This window comes from Taudactylus pleione, unplaced genomic scaffold (assembly GCF_031769625.1).
Source record: "Taudactylus pleione unplaced genomic scaffold, aTauple2 ptg000127l, whole genome shotgun sequence".
NCBI classification, from domain to species: Eukaryota; Metazoa; Chordata; class Amphibia; order Anura; family Myobatrachidae; genus Taudactylus; species Taudactylus pleione.
Window position 1 is genome coordinate 6,917,906 of NW_028284529.1, and position 23,571 is coordinate 6,941,476.

General features: G+C 41.3%; 2 long non-coding RNA genes across 2 annotated transcripts; one reads left to right on the forward strand and one right to left on the reverse strand.

Moving 5' to 3' along the window:
- Positions 1-964: 964 nt before the first annotated feature.
- On the reverse strand, positions 965-9,639 carry LOC148523814 (uncharacterized). Its single transcript, XR_015878414.1, has 3 exons — positions 9,075-9,639; positions 4,727-4,844; positions 965-4,638 (listed from the first exon to the last, which is right to left on the reverse strand). It is a non-coding gene; the product is annotated as an uncharacterized LOC148523814 (long non-coding RNA).
- Positions 9,214-19,666, forward strand: LOC148523815 (uncharacterized). Its single transcript, XR_015878413.1, has 3 exons — positions 9,214-9,376; positions 17,258-17,324; positions 19,505-19,666. It is a non-coding gene; the product is annotated as an uncharacterized LOC148523815 (long non-coding RNA).
- The last annotated feature ends 3,905 nt before the right edge of the window (positions 19,667-23,571 follow it).

A 23,571-nucleotide genomic window follows, 5' to 3' on the forward strand; every position in this document is an offset into this window, starting at 1 on the left:
CATAATGAATTTAAATGCAAGAGTTGGGGACTTCAGGGCCTGATTCAGAGCCGGACGCTCTGACCAGAGCGCTCGCTCTGAATCAGGGCCCTCCTACATGAAAATGGAGCGGCCTCCTGGACGCTTGCATAGCTGTGGGTGACCACCCACAGCTTATGCGAGCGTCCATGATGATGGTCGCGATGGTCAAGACCATCGCGACCATCGGGCTTGCGACGGAGACCCTGCGGTAGGGTCTTGCTGCTGCAAGCCCTGGAGTGATTTTGGCTCTATCAGAGCCAAAATCACTCCCACTGACATCACTAGTGATGTCAGTGGGGCCGGCTTCAGACAGTAGGCGTTCCCATGGGAATGCCTCTGTCTGGCAGCCACGCCCCCGGCACACCCACCAAAGGGGGCGTGCTGTCAATCAACATCGACAGCAGGCCCCCTTTGGTGCGAGACCCGGAGCGACGGATACCCCGTCGCTACACGGGTCTCGCGCATGCGCACGACGGAGCTCCCTCCGTCGTGCGCATGCTCAGGGGGGTAACATCGACCCGCTTGCGAGTGTCCTGTGCTCGCGAGCGGGTCTGAATGACCCCCTCAGTGTGCAGGAGGTTATGGGAGCGTGGCTAGAGACTCAGTTGCACTGACACAGGTAACTGTGCAGACAGATAATCTGCACCTCCATAGCGCTAGTGAAATGTTCAATGATGCAACCAATGGTTGCACAGCTGCAGATTAGCACCACAGCTGGTGGCCATCTATGTGTAAATATCATTGACAACGGCATTAGCATAAAGACGTGGCTGCAATAGCAGGCACCTCTGAATCATGCCCATAATGCCTGGATAATGAAAAGCAGTGAGCTCTAAACACAGACATTAAATTACTTTATAACTATTTAAACATACAGTATGTACTGGGCTCAGATTTTGTTTTGCCCATGAAAAACTTACATCTGTGCCATTAATGATCTCTCTAAACAAAACAACCACCACCTGATGCTTGAGAAACACATCATTATAAATAGTACAATAAATGCAAAAGAACAGTATATTTATATGAAATTTAATACTAGCTTCCATTGAATAAGTATAAGTACATTTTCAAAATAAAGCATGTATTGATATTTAAGTAAAGGCTTATATACAAATGCATTCAATTAAAAATGAATGTCCCTGAACTATTGTCAGGTTATTGTTGCTTATACTGTAGTAAATGAAAACATTTTAAGATAATGAGAAATAAAGAAATAGTTGTAAGGTTTGTTTTTGGGTTTTTTTGCCATATTGGCTTTGCTTCAAGGCATGTTAAACACTGGGTTACAATGGTCGTCAAGGTCAGGGGGGACTCAGATTATACATAATTTTAAAGTGTTTCAATTGTGCTCGAGTTAGTAAGGCCTAGTAATGGTTTTGTTTAATATTTGGAGACTTTTGAGATGGTAAAGTATATTGGTTTATGGTCCCATTTAAGACTTGACTAAATTTAAATTTCACAGTATTGTGGCCTTTTCCTCATAAATACTATGTTTCTTTTTTGTGTGAGGATCTAAAAAAATACCAGTCACAGATGACAGGGGACAAATCACTATCAGCACTGACAACTGTAATGTGAGATTTCATCTCAAAACCAGACACAGCCAATAGGTGACAATACAGTGTCAATGCAGGTTGCCTGGAACTCTATCACCTGTAGAGCTGCCAAGAACTTCTTTAGGATGTTCTAGGCAGTGTTCTTTTTTCTGCTGTTGGTGGCCCTGCCCCCTTGGTGTTACGTTGTGATGTCACATGTTTGGGGATGGAGGTGGCATGGGGTGAAAAATTGTTGTGCTGTCTGTTAAAACTGACAACTTATTATTCTTTTCCACTTACAGCAATCAACACTTTACTAAAGTGTACTAGTTGTCCTTGAAGGCAGTCTACTTTCTGTATGTGTTGTTTGGTATGCAGTCACGATGCTGATAATGAAAATGTTGACAGTCACATTTTTTACACCGTTTTAATGCATTTGTAAGCTTACTTTTTAGGGACTTAATAATTAATCATTAATTCTCTGAAGGATACAGTATATCCATTTTCTCCAGCCCACTTCAGGAGTATTGCAATCACATAAGAAAGGTGTTGCAGAGACCGTTGGATGTATTCTATCTACAGGTGTTTTATCAGGTTTTATCAAGAATTCCTAAGGACACAGGGACTTCTCAGGAATAAGCAATTGAGTCATTGAAAGTGTCTTCACCTCTACACCCATACTCCAGTATCCCAACCCTAGGAAGGCCCAGGGCCATTTCAAGGGGCAGGCAAGCTATGCAATTGCACAGGACACTCTGTCCCCTGCTGACACTGGCCACCAGAGCAAGGAAATGGGCACCGTGCGGCTGGCAGCAACAGCACCTCCGCCAGTCCTACCTATGGGTCTGGGTAGCACTGGACTGTGCCAACACACACATATATATATATCAAACATGTATACATTATATATAACACACATATATACACATTAACACATACATATACATATATACATGCTAACACATATACAGTATACACACACTAACACATATATACACATTAACATACATACACGTATATATACATTAACACATACATACATACACACTAACATACATACACCAGTTTGGTATGCTGGAAGCCGGATCATCTACAATTCTGACAGGGGCGGTAAGTACCCTAATCCTCCCACTTTCCCCCACTAACCCTAACCTTCCCTTGGTGGTACCTAACCCTAACCTCCCACCTGTGGTGCCTAACCCACCCTTCCTGCACCCTAAACCTAACCCTCCCCAGGGTGCCTAACCCTAACCTCCCCCTGGTGGTGCCTAACCCTAACTCCCCTCCCCGTATCTTAATCTTCCCGGGTGGGGTGCCTATCCCTAGTCACCCCCCAGGCGTACACAAACCTAACACCCCCATCTCCAGGCTAAGTATCATACTTACCCATATACTTACCTTTGGGATGGCGGGGGTCAGGAATGGCGACATCAGTTTCAGGATGTCTTTGGGATATCGTTGTCAGCATTATGCCGATCATCGGTATATCGATGTCTGGGATCCCATCTGCCAGCATATTAAACATTTACCACATACACATATATCCACACTAACACATATACACACTAACATACATACACCTATATATACACACTAACATACATACACATATATTCACACTAACACTTACATATACATACACATATATCCATTCCATACTAACACATACATACACATATATTTATATACACACTAACATTAATACACATAATTATACTCTAACATACTTACACTTAATGCAACAGCAGGTTGCTAATGGTAGCGGGCACCTTGCATCATTAGGCCCCATCCCCTCCATAATGCCGCAATTTGCGGGTGTATGGGGCAGGGCTTGTCACGTTGGCTCTGCCCTCATTGTGGTCAGTTTCAGCAACTTAATAGGGTAATCGGGTAATCGGTCCAGGGGGTTTCCTAGCTTGGAGCAGCCCTTCCCTTCCTCCTTTTACTCCTATTAGTGTGGGCTGGCAGGCAGCGGTGGTAAGAGCGGGCAGTACTGGGTAGGCCTGGGCCCCCTCCCATTCTTCCTGTGTCCAGGCCTGAGACTCCAGTCCCAACAGTCCCCCCCTGATGGTGGCCCTGGATGTGGCATCTGGGGAACTAGGCTCAAATCCTCAGCCAGCTTCTGAATCTCTGAGGCTGCTCTGGCTGCTGAGGGTCATTGTGGTTTTTTTTATTTACTGTGGGGGCCATTGTTGTGGGTTTTTTTACTGTGTGGGCCAGTGTGTGTGGCCACATCCCTTGTTGTGAGACCATGTCCATTGTTTTGAGGCCACATACCCTTTTTTGAAAAATATTGGGGGTTCGCATTTTGACTGTTTGCACTGGGACAAATATCATCTAGAAACTGCCCTGGTAAGGGCTATACACTGACAGGCTAATTCAGAGTGGCTATATTTGCAAGCAGTCACAGAATCTTGAATTCCTACCTTATGCTAATGGAAGAAACTGTAGGGCTAATGATGGGGTTCATGCATCTGCAAGTGGAAACCTGAGCTGCCCATTGATTTTAAGCCAGCCCATGTGACCATCATTATTATTAGTAGCACTAGCACAATCCCCATACTAGGTGTAAGAGACCCATCAGAAGCTGGCTACCCTTCCCCATGTGCATTAATTAGAATTGTGTGGTACATTTAACATTATATGCCCACATCCCGCCCACATGACAGGATGATTCTATGCACTCCCATCATTGACACCCAAAATGACAAATTTCACAAAAAGACAGATATGGCTTTGTTTTGTAAAACTCCAAATAGGAGAGACAAACCCAGAAATGCATAATTTCACATCTGCACATGCATTGTTTGCAAAAACTCTCCATTTGCATCTATGAACAGAGATCCATCCAACCTAGAATCAGCATCTTAAATATTGATGTATGTAGGAGTGGAGCAGTAGGCATGATCTTCCATGCTGATAACAAGGACAAACTTCACACCTGCACTTTCATTTTAAAGAAGTCCCCTATGGTATGAGAAATTGGGAGGTGCTGGCCATCATCAAGGCAATCACAGAGTGATGGCACCTTCTGAAGGTATCATGATTCCTTATATTTATCTTCACTGACCACAACAACCTGAAATATATTAAGAGGCAAATGGTTGAACCCTTAGCAGGCACAGTGTGTGCTATCCCTAACCAGGTTTGATTTCATCACAACATACCAGTCAATGTGAAGTTGATGCACATTTCCAGCAGTTGTCTCCCAAATGATTTGTCATGGAAGGCAAAGCTTTCATGCCTATAGACTTGACTCTGGGTGAGGTCATCTCTTTGGAGTTTCTGGAAAAGATCCAAATCAAAACAGCATTCAGAGATACAGCACTTACCAAGGTAATCAAGGCACAAGATGGAAAGCTCTGTTCTCCTGGGAGCAAACTAAAGATCATTCACCAGAGATGCAACTCATGATTGGGGGGAGATCCCAAAATTAGTAAACAATATATTTGGCCCACCAGGAATTTTGTAGACCACCTGTAGTATACCAATCCTGCACTACCTGTACATATACCAAGGTGCCATATACCCTATCCTCTGGGCTTGATATGTTGCTGTCCATTCTACAGAAGTCATCTACCAATGTCTCAATGGATTTCATCAATAACATCCTCCAGATGTTTTTTGTACATTGGGAGCTGGGGAGTTCAATGGTGGACAGACAGCTTACCATTTTATTGAGTCGAAGTCAAACTCTGATTGCTATTGTCAGGCCTGATGACAGGGAAGGGACTAAGGGGACACCAGTACCCTCGAGGATTCAGGGAAAGTAAATCAATTAATACCTTTAAAACTGCTGTGCTCCTGTAGATAAAAATCAGCAGCATTACAGCAGAAGCCCCTCCCACCATCACCGTTCCATCCTTCCTCCAAGTGAAACACCGGTAACACTGTGACTGTGACACGTAGGGGCCGGTGGTGTTCCTCCTCCTGGGCCCCAATCTTGACCTACACCCAGCTCCATGACTGACAGTAGCTCGTCCTGACATTTGCTTCCTGTAGCTCTCCATCAGCCTGTTTTTCCCCGTAGTATGTCTGACAGTCTGTCCCCTCCCCCGCGGCATACCCAACTCCCTCTTGTGGCACTCCCAACCCCCCCGGCACCCCCCTCTCATGGCACCCCTGACCCCCCCACACACTCCGTCCTCCTCTTTAGGTGGTCCATCTGCAAAGTGTACAAAGGGTCTCTTGGCCAGGTAAGTAACTATGTTATTGTAATTTCTTATTTTTTGCCATTTTTTTATAATATATACTGTATGTAAAATACTGTATGTGTGTATATATATATATATATATATATATATATATATACACACACACACACGCACATATATATAATGTATATAATAATAATCATTTATATAATGTATATATAATGTGTGTGTTTGTATATAGGTTAGTGATTGCCTCCAGCCAACACACACACTGAGCTTATAGTCGTGCCTGGACCGGAGCAGCCAGAACATAGTATCTATTTACAGACAGGTTTTGGAATACAGTGACATACAGGTGTATGATATTTTGAAGGGAAGCGGTCATAATCCCGACTGCGGGGATTCCAGCGTTGTCAGAATACCGGTAATGGCATCATGACAGCTGTGATCCCAAAGATAAGTAATGGGGTTAGCGGGTGTTGGGGATAGGGTTAGGCACTAAGGGGGAGGTTGGGTGTAGACATCGGGGAGGGTTATAGGTAAGGAGAAGGGGAGGGTTAGGATACCAGCCAACGGTATCCTAACCCTGTCAGGATGCCAGCATCGGGATTCTGACACCTGGGATTCTGGCTGCCAGGTTCCTGGAGGGAGGGGCTTGGGGGCCTCAGAGATATCAGTGTACTGGGCCCCGAGTTTTCTGATGCTGGCCCTGGTTATTGTAGTACACTTTTAACAATATACCAATATATGGTGAGCAACCACAATAATATATTGTATGCATCCCTTTAAATGCCTGGTGCACTGCATCCTGCCAAGTACTCAAAGGTCACATGTATTCTGGTCCTAAAAAATAAGGGCATTGTGAGGATTTGTTGCTCTACCAGCTATCGACAATAGATGGTGGAGAACTGACAACAATGACAACAGCACATTCAAATTTTACTGCAATTAGTAAAAGTCAAGTCAATTGCAATAAGACTCCTCACATGTCCGCATCCTTCATAATACCTTAACTCCTACCAATGTTTGCATGAGTAAAGTTGGAATTGTGATTCCCTATTTGTGCTTCAAAGTCTTGTTTTGTTTGCTTATTGTTTGTTTATTGATTTTAGTTTATCTACATTCTTTATCACTTCAACTTCAGCTTCACCCTTTCTACCTTCTCTAACTCAACAACCTCAACTGCTACCCTTCAAGGACTAAGCTGCTTTACTTGATGTTGTGTTCAGTTTTGGACTGGAGCATGAAAGGCCCACCAGGGGAATGCAACCACAGAGGCCCACTAAAGGGCGCAGCCAGGAGCTAGAAGGCTGTAGCCAGCTGACTAGAGAGAGTGGCCAGCCATTATAGGAGTGCCATAGTAGTGCGCTAGTTCAATGTATGAACTATAGTGGTGCCTTAGTTAATGTTATGCCCCATAGTAGTACCCTAATTCACATTATACCACACAGTACCCCAAGTTCATATTATGTCACATAGTAGTGCCCCAGGTTAACATAATGCCACACTGTACTGCCACCAGTACACATGACACACAATGCTCTTATTTCACATTATGCCACATAGTGCTTAGCAGGCATTTCTGGGAACCTAGTGGACACCCTCACACTCTGGCCCATCCACTCTTCCATCACCCTGCTCATTAGAAAAAATATAATACTTATATTAATAAATAAGAAAGAATACAACAAGCAGGAGGCACACATGGATAATGGAATGTAGAGCAAATCTCGTGGACTCAGGACCTGATTAAGAGCCGCTCGCTAGATGCGATCACTCGCCTCCAGTGTATGCAAATTCGGCTAAGTGACGGCATGGCATGCGCTTGCTCGGAAAGGCAGTAGTACGCCCACTTTTTATTGGCAAGCGATCACTTGGTGTCTATACATGCCCTTTAGATTATAAGGAGACACCCACTAGCGCACATCATCTCCAGGAATGTATAAAAACATTGGTACATCGAGGACAATCGGAAGCGAACGCAGCGCTTGTGGTTGCCTCTACCCTACCACAAGCACTGCGAGGACTTCAGTGTACAAAACAGGCATGTGACGTGTCCTATGACGCTGGTTGTTAATTATGCACACCTCTGAAACGGGGTTGTAACACTCAAGCACGCCTGCGTTCGCACCTCCACTCCCCCGTTAATAGAGTCCTGCCCCTGTTACCACCCACAAACGGCCTCTCCTGTCACTCATTAAACTGGGCTGTCTTTGCTTGATGAGCGAGCAGATTACGATCACTCTGAGTAGTTCGCGCATGCGCAGAACAAAGCATGCGCATGTGCAGAACGAAGCATGCGCATGCACGGTCGCGTAACAACGGCCGCGTACGAGCGAGCGGCTCTGAATTAGGTCCTCAGTCAGCCAGCTTTTACACTGACACAATACAGAGCTGTGTATGTCGGTGCATGTTATTACATACATATTCCTAATATGATAGAATGCAGAGTGAAATATATCAGGGATTAGTCAGTTCTCTGGGACACTGAGAGAATAGCATCCAATACAGCAGTGAAAAGGTGCACAGTGGACAGTTACATTGGATTAATTCTCTCCAGATGTGCAGAAGGAATTAAGGACAGTATGTGCTCACAATGCATACAGCTTACCCCACATCCCACGCCTCTATATGGGTTGGGTACGGGATGCCAATGCTCGGGATCCCGACGGTCAGAAGCCCAATGCCCGCATCCCACCAAGGTTAGGATACCAACAACTGTCGATACCTAACCCTACTCCTCCCCTAAACCTAACCTCCCCCTAGTGTCTACACCTAACCCCCCCTCCTGCTGCCTAAACCTTAGCCCACCCTCAGTCCCTAACCCTCCCCCTAGTGCCTAACCCTCCCCCTAACACCACTACATAAAAGTTAGATGCCATCGGTCGGGATGCCAGAGGTCGGGATGCTGGCGCTGGGATTATCCCAAAAGCCGGAATAATAAATACATCCCCTCTATAACATAGTACTGTCACAGTTCCTATACAGTCAGAATATGCAGAGGGAGTTTTCTGCAACAGGCTGGGCGCAGTACAGAAGCCAGCCCCTGGTAACATGCAACCTTTCTACATAGAACCCTAATAAAATAAAAATAATACAGTGTAGGCATACACAGAACTGCTGACTAATAGAAGTCAAGCGTCTATACTATATCTATATGTGCTGATAAAGGGAGAAGAAATATACACATGTACCTTACTTTCAGATAACTAGACAAAGATACAGTGTATATACATTACTGACTATATATATATTTATATTTCTGCATGCACAAATAAATGTCATGCATGCACACATGTATTCACACACATACACACAAAATGGGATTTGAGTTATGTCACAGAGACAGACTTCTACTTACTTATTGATGGAGTTGTGCAGGGCTGTGTCCTTGGTGCTGCTGGTTAGTCATTCTGCAACCTGCAGCCAATCCCAGACCAGGATGAGGGAAGTAAGCCGCGGGGGATGCTGGAACTTGCAGTTCTGGGAGGTGTCAGCTAGTGGCTGGAGAGTAATAAAGAACTACATCCACTAGAGTGCACTGCAAGAGATAGGGAGGCTGCTGTGCCCGAGAGGATTGGTGGAGAGGATAAGAGCACTCGGTACTGTAACTAATATGAAGTGTGTGGCAAAGACATGGGGAACGGAATACAGGAAAGAGGGGTGAGTGGGACGTAAAGGGGGGCCTAGCTTTGGGAAGGAAGGAGTGATTTAAGAACACCTGGAAGTGTATGGGGGAGGACTGACTGAGGGAGGGGCCCTGCGAGAGGGGGGCAGAGCACCTCTGAGCCGGCCCAACGTGAACTGTGTACCATGTTCAGCTCCCTTCCTCCCTTCACCACCCCCCGGTGACATCACAGGCACCACTGATTCTGGCAAATGTAACTAATCAGTAGTGCAGATGGAGCCTGCTTGCCGCTGCCAGCCGCCCGATGCACGCAGCCGCTGCCGTCAGTCATACATACCCGGCAAGCTGCTGCACTGAAAATAGCCGCTGGTGACCTGCGCTAGGCCACGCCCCCTAGTGGGGGCGTGGTTATGAACTTGCGGGGCTCACCGGGGATTTCCCTGAATCCTCGGTGGCCCAGTCCGAGCCTGGTTGTGTGTCTCTGGTAGCAATCATGTCTGTGCCCTGTTGTTTTTGATCTTTACCAAAATTGCAGAATTAATTAGTCAATATTTGTATTAATAATTATTCTGATATTCATTCTGTTAAAGCAAAACACTTGTCTATAAATACAAAAATGGGATTGGATTTGGAAGCAACAACAACTCTATATGAAAAGGCCATACTAATTTTTCTACAAGGCCTTTATGGAAGACATACAGTTTGTAGAACTCATACTGGGCAAGTATACAAGACCTTTGTCTTCCCATGGGAAGAACAGGCTGTGATATACTGTTTGCGTCTCCAAATATCCAACAGTCAAGTTATTATGAAACTACTTTGCTTGCAGTATTTCAGTAGGTACAAATAGTCTAGTACAGCAGGCACCTGCTTGTATCAAAACTGCTGAGTACTTATTTTGAATCAAAGGGAATAGGTGATACTGCAACAATTGTGCAAAAAGACATGCCGCCAGTAAAAGCAAGAATAGACCCTTTAGGGAGAAAGTCCTGTAGAAGGTATAATAAATTATTTCTGATGTCTCTCTTGAATTAAGGCACAGGTCATGAAACAAAGTCCTCAGGACCCCAAACAGTGCATGTCTTCCAAATCTCCTCAAAGAATCACAAGTTCAATAATTAGCTTCACCTACAGTATGGATATTTTAAAATGTGTCAGTGAATAATGAATACACCTGTGCACCTGCTAGGTGACCTGGAAAATTTGACCTGTGTGGGGTCCTGAGGACCAAGTTTGAGAACCAATAAGAAAAGGCATCTGCTTTGGCATTACAACTATCAGTTCAGTAAGACATCTAAATTGGAATTGTGCAACAAAATAAAGTCCACACTAACTGACAAAAGCTAAGTTATTAACACTGAAGATATTGCAGGTTTTTGTGGTCCATGTAGGCTGCAAAATTAATTGAAAGCCTTTAAAAAAAGTTGGCACTCTTTAAAAGAAGCTTTAGTGGTTAAAGTGGTTAAAATCTGTGATTCTGTAGTTTTGTTCAAATAGTAGTAATTTCCAGGTGTCATATGGGGATGTAGTCCGGAAGCCGACGGTCTAAATCCCGACCGACCGGCTTCCAGTACCATGTAATCCCGGCATGGTACTAATGATAGGCATCAAAAACTTGACGCCTGTCATTAACCAGACGCCGGAATACCAACGCCCGGCAAACCAACGAAGGTAAGCCGGGTGCGGGCAGCCGCAGGGGGAGGGATGGTTAGGTTTAGGGCTCCCGGGGGGACTTAGGGTTAGGAACCCCCCCGAGAGGGTTAGGGTTAGGCTAAGGGGAGAGGGGGTTAGGCTCCCCCGGGGGGAGGTTAGGGTTAGGCACCCCCCCTAGAGACTTAGGTTTAGGCAGTGGGGAAGGGGGGTTAGGTTTAGGCACTTAGAGGTGGGATTAGGGTTTAGGCACTTGGGGGAAGGTTAGGGTTGGGCACCCCTAAGGGAGGGTTAGGGTGGGGAATTAGGTTAGCGATACTTACCTTAGGACGATCAGTATGTTCACCCTTGCCAGGCTGCCGCTGTCGAGATTTGAACCGCGGCCTTGCATCCAGCGGTAATACTTACCACACCCATAATATGCACAGCATGGAAGATGCATCTTTTTTTCTAGTTAAATTGTCCACTACAGCTTCATCTGAGGCATCTGTCTCCAAAATGAAGGGTAATGTATAGTAGGTTTTGGATGAACTATGACGTTAAGATTCTTTGGTAAAAAGATGTTGAGTCTCTATAGTCCACCAGAAAAGAGGACTTGTGGGTCAAAGAGGTAATGGATGCACAATTTTGAAAATAAAGTGTTAATAATTGATTATTTATATCTTTTGGAGGAGGCTATTCATCAATGACCTTGGTTTTGGCTGGATTAATTTGTTTCATAATATAAAAAGCCATTTGCATCCATTTGTAAAATGTATGACCAAGGAACTTTAAAAACTTTATGTGATTTTTTTACAGTTTTTTAAGAGATTATGGGGGGAGTGGAATAGAATACAATTTAACAAAACTGGAATGATTTGGGTTTACTTCAAGCAAGTTTCTAGTTGCTGTATGTAACAGAATTAGACTATAAAAAAGCGCCAGAATCGTGCCACATTCAATTTTTCTGTAATGCAATTTGCCCTCCTGATGATTCTAATGTTAAAGCTAGAAATAACCAGATGTAATAGGAAGGGAGATTAAAAATGTCACTGGAAATTCGCCAGTATAACTTGCAAAACAATAGACGGTCCTCGTGGCAAGGAGCTTTTTTAAATCTTACATATGATGCCTATAAATCCACTGGAGTAGGATAAGTGTAGGTAATATTTCTATTGCTCAAGAAGAACTAGTGTCACATTTAGTAGACTGGGGCAATTAAATTGTGAAAGGGCCTTTGGATTTACCACACAAAGGAAATTCTGTGTTGGTATACAACTGATAATTAATGGACAAACAGGAAAATTAAATGCTTTATTCACTCACAAATTGAATTCCATTTTATTTTCCCTAATCATTTTTTTTATATATTACATAAACATTCACACTTATATTTTATAAATCTTTATTAGAAATTGTAAAAAAAAAAAATACATTTCTGTATATTTTTCACTAAAGCAGATCTTGGGAGAATTACAGTCATTTATTATATAGAAAAAAAGAAGTGTTGCAGAGAACCTAAACACTTTTTGATGTAAGATATGAATTGTTCATTGTAAATTTGTTGGTGGTTTATTTCAAGATAGTAGGGTTCTTCCCATTTATCAGAGAGGCATATGTTTGGGACTGCATCCATTTAGTCAGGATTTTGTGACAATGGGAATTTGATGTTATCTCCTTAGGAGAATTAGTGCCTAGCTACATGCCAAAAATAGGTGTATTGAATGTGTATCTGTAATTCTTTTGGGTCACAACTGTTGATACAGTATTTCACTTCAGACCATAAAAAAATATTATGAACAAGTATTCACATACTGTAGTAATTTTTTTAAGTTTAATTTGCATACAGTAAAAAAAACAGACATACAACATTTTATATGCAAAAAAATAGAATTATAAAGAGCTAACAAGGTTACATTTGCATAACTTCTGACTCTCCATGCATTTATTGGTTTCAGTAAAACAATCTTCCTACTGTATGTAATGAAACTCTTGGGCATTTTTACTCATGGCCACATGAAGGAAGCCAAAGAAGAATTAAGCTGTCACTGTACCTTTTAAATTGCTACCTATTACATCCCACATGTCAGGTTGCGGCCTGGGATCGTCTGCCTCTCACATATGTACCAGCATCTTCAATCTCTGGGGCGGTCAGACGACAGGCGTGTGGGTGAGTAGTGGACTGAGTATTCTTTCCAGGGTCTGCTAGGACTTCCATACTGCATCTCTGTGTTGCTATTATGTTCATGGGTGCAGCCATGTTGGTCATCTAATTAAGTTCCTCAAATTGTAGTCTTGCGGTGACTTAGCTGATCTCTGCATCACTTGACCAACTACCTAAGGGTATTTAAGTATGGCTTCATGAACAGGAAATTGCATGTGCAATTTCGCTTCTCTAGTGACTATTTGATGAGACTGCATCCTAGGCTCCACACTATTCTTTAGTGTTCTCTATCAGAAATCATTCCTTGTGTTACAATTCGCTTTTTAGCATCTGGATATACAGTTACCTATTGTTAGCTATACAGCATCAGGATCACCGGAGCTGTTACCCATCTCTATTCAGCATCTAGATTCCCAATACAGCTACTCATGACAAACAATATCTGGATCTCCGGAGTTATCCCCATCGCTAATCAGTGTCAGATTCATCTTTGCAGATACTCCTCCAGTACATTCCTAGTTTTGTCCCTTGTCTTCTCACTTCTCTCAGATACCTACTCTGGGGTCACGACCTGTTCACTTGGTGCAGTGAACCCCATATCCCGCTTGTAGGGGTCCCTGGTGAATACCATCAAGTGGATTAGACTCTGCGCCTCAGAGTAGGTCTTGTCAACATCTGAGAGTAGCCTATGGGGAAGACTTACATATTGCCTCCTCGTTTATTACCATCAACTCACCTAAACCCACCAGCCACTGCACCCGCAACTGAGGTCAATCAACACCAGAGCCTGACACCACAACTTTTACTCCACAGTCACTGGAAACTCACTGTAACTTGCCATGAGATAGAATTTACAGAAAATGCACCCTCTATTACATTGCCCCTGATTTTGTCAGAGATGTGCTAAAACTATTTTGACATGTTTTGTTGTTTTGAGAAATACTGAGTACACCAGAATGAAATCAAAGCAGACTATCACAAATTTGTTCAGTGTATCTCTAATTATGTTATTAATGAATGTGAACAAAATACTAATTAAAACCATTGCTCTTTTAAAACACTACAACCAGAACAAATATTAGAATAGTGACACTCAAAACACTACAAAAGCATGAATTAAATATGAATATTATATTTCATTTATATTTAATCCATTCTATTAATGAAGTTATGAAAGGTATCAAGGGCATTCCAAAGGCCAAACACTTTCCCAATCATTATCAGAACTGACTCAGATCAGATTATAGGCTCCTTAACATTCAATCCATAATTGCCTACCCTCCCAGTTGCCTGGAAATGTGGACAAGTCTCCTGGAGGCTGAAGCTACCCAGATGTGTATGACCACTTGCCGAGTTGATGATGCAATTTGCATTGAATTGCTCTACCTGTCACAATTCCGTTAATTCTGGCATTGTCTAGCGGGGGACATGATCTCGTCTTCACACCCCCTGATACACCACCCTCCAACACACAACACGCCTTCTTCAGTTTTGACTAGAATACCCCCTCCTGGAGGGAGTAGTGAAAAGGTTGGCAAGTATGATTGGATTTGGTTATGAGTTTCGCTGTAGATGTCCTTTTATAGTAATTCTGTAATAAGAGGAAGTGAATAACGGTGATTAGGTTTAAAGCTTATTTGCAGGGGCACAAAGTTATGTCATTTTTTTTCAATGAAAAAAATGGGGGCCTATGTTATGGAAGTACAATGTTGTATCAACCACCATAATAGATTACTGACCAGATATTCGCTAAAAGGCCCTTATTCAGAGGCGTTTGCTATTTGCGAACGCTCGCTCTGAATCAGGGCGGGCCGGTGTTTTTTCTCACCGGCGTTCCAGGCTGCCTGCTACAGCTGTGGGTGGTCACCCACAGCTTTAGCGGGCGACCTGGTGATGGTCGCGATTATCGCGACCATCGGGATTGCGACGAGACCCTTGTGGTCTCATCCACCGTAAGCCCAAATGAATTTCCTGCTCTAATAGAGCAGGAAGTTCACTGCTGACATCACTGGTGATGTCAGTAGGGCCGCCCTTCAGCAACGCCTCCATTTGTCCAGCCAAACCCCCTGCACGCCTACAAAATGGGGCGAGTTGTCAATCACAATCGACAGCCGCCCAGTCTTGTAGTGAGTCCCGCAGCTAATGAAAATTCACTCGCTACAGATCTCGCGCACGGGCGCGCACTGCCCGGCCATCGACCCACTTGCAAGCGCTATGCGCTCGTGAGCATAGTGCTCGTGAGCGGGTCTGAATCAGACCCAAAGGCTTCAGTTCTGGTTCTGACTAAATCTGTCCAAATGGAGTTTGATTGACCATTCAGTGGATTAGTGATATATACTGTGGAGTGGTATCTGACATTTAAAAAAAAAAAAAAAAACATCTAGATAGTCATGAATGTTAAGTATTAAGACTATTTAATTGTTTATTTATCTCTACTTGATTTAGAATATATACTTTTATGACTAGGTTTATCTACCTACATGTTTAACATCCTGACCACACAACTTTTCGGCTTACTCATTCCCACATACTCAATATACATTAATTATGTTTACCTGGATTTTTATTGTGCCAATTATATTTGCATTACATGTAAAAATTCATTGGGAAATATGCAACAGCACAGAATGCTGACCTCTCACTTCATCCACTTAGAGAGGAAGCACAGTTATTTCTTCTATTTTACCCTATAATGTTGTTTCAATTGATCATCTTCAATGTACACTATACTGTCATATCAATAAATATAATTGCATGAGTATCATAATATACAATAAAATTCAAACCTGCAAGAAGGAAATTATATACTGATTAAAGTAATCTACAGTCACTTCTGTTCCTGACCATAGAGAAACATATCATCAACAATTGGCCAGTAATAATCTAATCTATTTTAGACCACAGGTATTACATCTCTTATGAGACCTGAGTCATTCATATATAATGATTCAATATCCATAGTTAATAGGTAAGAGTCTTGAGTAGAATGTACTGCATGATATTTCTCAATTATACTATATTGTGGAAATAAAAATACATTGCTAAGACTTGCAAGCATCACTGCACTTAACAGAACTCCATTATATTCTCAATGGTATCATATTGAGGAATTAAAAATACTTATGTAAGGATTGCAAGACTTACTAGACCTAATAGACCCCCACTATTGTGTTTTTACTGGGACACAAAAGATAAAGCAAACTAATACTGTGCCAGAAAATGAAGTGCACATTGATCGCTCATAACAGGAAGTGTGTATGTGACAGAGAGTTTGTAGCTGAAATCTAAATAATATTTTCCAATAGAAATAATATTTTATGAAGATAATATAGAAAATCACCATGGTCACTGAGTCAAATGGTACAAAATTTCACAAGCTTAGCAGAATGGTTATAACTTATTTAATAATGAGATAAAAGGCATCATACATTTGTGGTTAGAAACTGAAATGCTAAAAAACAATCTTAAGACAGAAATAGAGAAAAATAGTATAAGAAAAGGTACATATATAGCAACAACATCCTATTGATCCATCTCCAAATTCGATGTAGCCCACCTTTACCTCCCCTAGTTACAGTAGATAGAATACTCTAATTATCTGTGAAAACACCCAAGCTATGTCTTTTTAGGTATCCAATATTTTTCCCGGGGATGGCTTGTTAAGCCCTATTTAAGGTTATGTATTTTTTGAACAATACTTACTTAAAATTAAAACTAGAGATGAGCAGTTTGGTTTTTGAGAAAACTGAACACACCCAAACTTTGAGGTTCTGAGACTAACTTAGTCCCAGTTTGGAATCACTTTGGGGTTCCAAGTAGAACCGAGTCCCTAGTCGGGTCTTTTCACAATTCAGATTTAAAAAATGGATCTTGTTGTGTTTTCGATTGCATTTAAGTGAAGTGGTCAAAACTGATTGGAAATTACTGGAATTTAATGATATTTATGTTAATAATACTATAGTATCAAAAACAGTTGCAAGATAAGTTTTTGTAAAACCAAACCATGGGGGTCCATGCACTTAAAACCTCTGGCCAGATTTAGTAAATAAAACAATTTTACAGTCAGTGTTACAGAGAAATAATCCACACTTTCTATACCAATGTTTTTACTTTATTTTTACAGGAACACTTCACTGAAGAGTCTTCATAGGAACACCTATCTGGATTGCATCTACTATTATCCATGTACTGTAAGTGAATTTATGACAAATACATTCCTTAAATCAGCTGTATAGACTAACCATCAGGATTAACTCTTATGCTTTTCTATGACCGTAAAACAAATAGTGCAGCATATGTGTGTTTGTGTGCGTGTGTGTGTATATATATATTTATATATATATATATATATATATATATATATATATATATAAGCTGATGTACCTGGTTTCACCTTGGTAGACCTTAGATATTTACTGTTTCAATTTCCATCTCACCACCCCAGTAACACATTAATCCTTCACCTCTATGGTAATGCATCCCATCCCTCACTGGTAGAGGGAGACATTACCCTCCATGATATACTGACACATTTACCTTACCTCTGTAGTAACACATTATCCTTGCTCACCTCTGTTTTAACACATTTCCTTCCCTTGCCCTTGTTGACATTCGACATTCCTCTCCCTCATGTGTAGAAACACAATCTCTCCCTCATCCCTTTAGTAACACATTCCCCTCCCTCACCCATGTTGTAACACATTCCCTTCCCTCACCCCATAGTAACACATTTCACAATTTCCCTCCCTCACCTGTGTAGTAACACAGTCCCCTCTCACTGCTGTTGTAACACATTGTAACACATTTTTCTTTTTCACCTCTATAATAACAAATTCCTTTGCTCACACCTGTACTAACACATTACCCTCCCTCACCTGTGGCCTAAAAGTATTTGAGAAATCAGTGAAAACACATTTTACACCTTTGTAGTGCTGTCAGCCTCATAAGCCATATCAGGATCATATGGCAAGTGGTGGCTCCAGAGGTGGAGCTGCAGCGCAGTACAATGTTCAAATTGGGAAGCCACACCAACTGCCAGTGATGTTTGGCAGCATTTGAGGTGGCTGTTGGTGTGGCTCCCCTATTTGAATATTGAACTGTGCTACAGCCACAATGAGTTAGTTAGTAAGGACAGGGGGAGGAAAGATTTTAGCCCTTTTTACCTACTTAATGGTGCGTACACACTAGATGATATGGTCCATGAGCGATATTGTCTAGTGTTCCCCCTGCAGTGCCAGACTCAATGTTGTTAATGACATTGAACCTACACACTGAACGATACTGTTATTGTTCAGTGCCGGCACCCTCCCGCATCCCTGTGCTTTCAGAACCTGATGATATTGTCAGTTTGCCCTACAAGTATGCATCACTGGTCGTTGGCAGCATGCACACTGGCCGATATTGTGAACGATAATGATTTCATTATTGTTCAATCATTTATAATATCGGCTATTGTATATGAGGCTTAAGAGTCGAATTTTGAAAAATCCCTGCTTAGTGGTTACCTACATCATGGAAGGCATATAGTGCCCAAATGTTTCCAGGTCCAGGGTTTTGTTCTGGGCATCAGTCAGTCAGGACATTTGTTTATTTATATATATAGGAAAACTGAATCAGCGGCACTAGGAGTCTTTAAAAGGAGTTTTAATGTAGCACCTCACACCGACGGTCCGGGGCCCACACGCCCTTGTCAAGGTAAACTCCTAGAGCTGCCAATTCAGTTTTCCTATCTACAATTTGCGGCGGGCACAGGAGCTTCTGTATTTGAGTTTAGCAGAGTGCCAGTCCAATCTTGCTGTATATATATATATATATATATATATATATATATATAGGTAAGTATACCAACGTTCCAAGGCTTTAATGCTTCATCTTCAGGGTCAAAAATACATAAAAAAATGGGATCTATATTGTACACTCCCCCTGGAATAACAGCGCATTATGGTAGTGTTTTTAGAATGTAAGCTCTTACGAGCAGGGCTCTCTACCCTCTTGTGCTTCTCCCTACTTTAGTTTCATCTACTTCTTATTCACCACTAGGGCACCTAACACTTGCTTATGTTCTGTTGCTTTTCTGGGTGTTATGGTCACTAATATAGCAATATATATTTCCATGTCATGTATTGTATTGTTCTGTAAGTCGCTTGTCTACAACTTGTTTATGTACTTTGTAAGGTACTGCAGAACATTTGCGGCGCCATATAAATAAATGATGATAATAATAATAATAATAGTGTCAGTTAGATTTAATTCAGGATCAGAGTCCACAATAGGCCATCATTTCTTTGTGGATTGTCTAATGTTATTGCTAGACACATGGTAATGTTTGACTCAGGGCATTTTTATTTTTATTCACTGTGTGTTTATTCAGTTCCTATGGATATGGTCGACGGGAGAAGACATCAGTGGGGGGCAGCTCCTATCCCGAATGCCAGCTGCTGCAGATTTCACGAGCTGTGATGATGGTATAAAGTGTATTTGTTTTTTATGCATTATTGACCCTGAAGATGAAGCATTAAAACTTTGAAGAGTGTCTGACTCTCAGATATATGATCTTTGCTCTGCCACATTCGGCTCAAGGCAGCACACTTTAAAGATGAGAATGGGTGCTGGCTTAATGAGACAGGTCCATGCCCATGCATATCAGTTATGGGGATAAACTGACAAAGCTAATTGTACATTTGAAAAGCAGGGTGCCATAGCAAGTGTGACCACAAATTTAAATAAATGACAGGCTAAATCCACGGCACTCAACCATCTGAGGTGCCCTTGGTATGTGACCACACCATCTACATAAAAATATCATACAAACTCAGCATTCACTTTCTTTTCAAACTGTAATTCCATTGAATACAGGGAATGTTAGTTTCAAAATATTGCAATAACTTGTCAAGCTGACCAACTATCTCAGATATATGATATTAGCTCTGCTGCATTCGGCTCAAGCCAGCACACAAATTATATATATATGGTCAGGATATCTAAAATGCCCAACCCTGTCAGTCATAGGTGTTGCATTAGCAACAAAATCAGTGTAACTTTATTTCATTATAGCAACAGATGAAACATTTATGCCAATTAAATTCTTTACGATGTTAAGATAGGCCCATTTCAATATGTTGGTGTGTAGACCAACACCCCCACTGTTTCTGCACAACTCTGGGATACAAGGCAAAATTATCAATTTTGATTGTCACAGTGTGCTGTTGTCAAACACCTTTTCGGAATGAACATCACACAACATTTAATTGCCCCTAAAAAGACTACAGGTTAAATGTAATAACCTTGGAACTTCTGATGCTGCAGGGATTTATGCAAGTCTCCGCATATTTTTAAAGTGACAATCCTTTTAAAGGCTAAACCAGCTTGGAATATTGGGAGACTCATATAAATCGGAAGTTCGGAGGCTATTACATTTTGCCCGAAAACTACACTAGAACTAAGTATATTTGTATCTTTAACTTCAAGATTTAATTTTTGTTTTGAGACATTGTTATTACAGAATAATTCAAAGGATCTTCATTTTGGATCAATTTCACTTATTTGGACAATTGTGCAACCTGGTTTAATATATAAAAAAATAGTTACAAATGTTAACAATAAACCAGAATGAGAGCTAATAATTAGGGATGTGCAGGCTCGGAAAGGTTCGAATTTTCCCGCCAAAGAGGCAAAACGTCATCTTTCATGGACAATCATCATCATTCCTGGACAAAAGTCCATGGAAGATGATGTTTGTCCATGAAAGATGACGTTTTGCCTCTTTCTGAGACTCGATTTTTGTCGGGAAAAAACTGAACTTGGTGGGAAAATTCGAACCTATCCAAGCCTGCACATCCTACTCATAATTTCTTGTTGGCTTGGTAAAAATAATTCTGTGTGCCTGATATTGTCTCTTATCAGGATGAGTACTGTAGATTAATGTGTGGTTAGAGTCTCCTGAAGTAATAAAACACTATTTTTATGCACTTACATGTAAAGATGTGCGGTTCGGATTTACTCTGATTTACTCGGATATGTTTGGATCTCAAAAACGGCATGATATTGGCTATCCAGCTGTCATGTGTTTTGGATAACCAATAAGAGAAATCCGAACTAGTCTGAACTTGCGATAATTTGACGATAAGAACCGAATAAAACCAAACCCGCACATCTCTACTTACATGTGTCCTCCTGATATATGAAGTGCCAATATGTACAGAATACATCACTCTTTTTCAATAAGCTGACCATTATTTGGCCCGACACATGTATATAATTCTACACAAAATGCTCTCTGATGTTTTCTATTGTGAGCACTGTTGCATGCAAACATTTGCTATGAAAATAGAGCCAAGGCTTTCCTGTGCATGCATCCAATCCATCCTCTGGGTGTACTTTTAATTCTGTGGCCAGAGCATTAGTATTATTAAAAGGAAAATGTCACAGAATGTCAACTGAGAAAATGTCATCAAGAAATAAAAAATTGTGGTGATCCTTCCACATTCTCTCATAAAATAAATATACTTTTCTTGGTCTATTCTCTGAAGTTAAAGTTTATATATTTTGCATGTTATACATTTTTATTCACCTACTGTAAAACAGTTTTCAGATCACTAATTTTTTTTCATCTGGTTCCATTTTAGCTCATCATTAAGAGGTAAAGGTCACAGGTTTATATTAATAGTATTTGCATTGGGTTAGTCATAAATATTCAGTATGGTATTACTATTACCTAAACAACTACTATTATTAATACTGATAATAATAATAATAATTTATTATTATTATTATTATTACCACACTCCATATGAAATTCTTTCATTATTTTAGTATTTGTGTCCAAAAGATTCTGTACCAATCAAGGAGGTTGTTGCCCACATGGTAGAAGTGGATACATTTTTCCAGAATTGTAAAGCATTGGAACTATTTTATGTAATCTTACATATTTTAATACCTCACATAAAAAGATAAGCTGGGTACACGCTAAATGATAAATTGGACAATATGTTGTTTTGAGTCACTTGGAACGTCGTTGTTGAGTTGTTGAAATGACAAATCGTCCACATCGTCTAATGTGTACACACTATTGTGCACTCCTTTGTGTTGTTCCTCACATCTTCTTATGTTCTGTACATGCACAGCAGATTAGAAGATATCTTTAGCGATTTTGTGCAAATCGTGTAGTGTGTATGCCCAAACAGACGACCAGGTGATATGTTAACGTTATATCTTAACAATCTAACAGTGAAATAATATATAATTTGAAGGATTGCACAGTGTATAAGCACTATGGGCCTGATTCAGAGACTGACGCTAATGCAATTTTCACACAGATTGAGCAATTGTTTGCCATTGTGCATGCATTGTGATCGCGCATGCGCAGAGGAATCCACCGCTAAGTGAGAGACAGACTGCCAGCGTTTGGGGGTGGTAATGGGGAGTGGTCACAGAATGCAGCTGTGCCTGTCCGTTTAAATGCCGTTACATGGACATGCATAAATTAGCCGCTGCAATTTCATACGCAACTCTGCAAGTCAAAAGAGCACCCAAGGCTGCCACAAGTGTAAAATGGCCGCCAATGTGCTTCAATGTTACAGATGTTTACCTAGGTATGCGTTATTGCACGCAGGTGAGAAGGAAGCAGTGGGTGTTTTTATGCTCAGGTGATCTTTGCTGATATTTGCATATTTTCGCAGCTGCATTGCATACAAAAATGTAGTTGCAATTGCATTAGCGTCCGTCTCTGAATCAGACCCTTTATCTTTTGTTCTGGGAATGAAGGGAAATTGGGATGATCATCGCGTCACTTGCACATTGGCCAATGTGTACCCAGCCTAACACGGACCAGTACATGTATTTCTCTAAAGACACAAAACCAAGGGACCCTTTTTTAGCACTGCTGTCTGACCTTCTTTTTTAATATTTCAGAGTTATAGTGATGGTGTTGATGATAACGTTGATGATCTGACTACAGTATACTGTAATAGAAAATATCCTTGCTCATTCATAAAATTAAATGAATAACCTGTGAAAACTTATTGTAGCATCTGTGCTAAATCTATGAAAAATATATATGACTGTCAGTCTATCACCAAAAATGAGTCATAACCAGTGGCGGCTCCAGAGGTGGGGCTGAAGCGCAGTTCAAAATTCAAATAGGGGAGTCACACCAACTATCATTTCAAACAAAGCCAAACATCACTGGCTGGGACTCCCCTATTTGAATTTTGAACTGTGCTGCAGCCCCTCTCTGGAGCCTCCACTGGTCATAACAACTATTTTTGGACTCTTTCCAACTTAACAAAAATACCCTTCTTTTATTCCTAGTAACTCTAATACAGAGCACTTTTTGTTAACTAACATATAAAATTGAAGCCCATTCTAGAGGCAGTAAATGTTTATCTATACAAAGCAGTATTATTATGATGAAGAGCAGCAATACCAGAGCATATTATA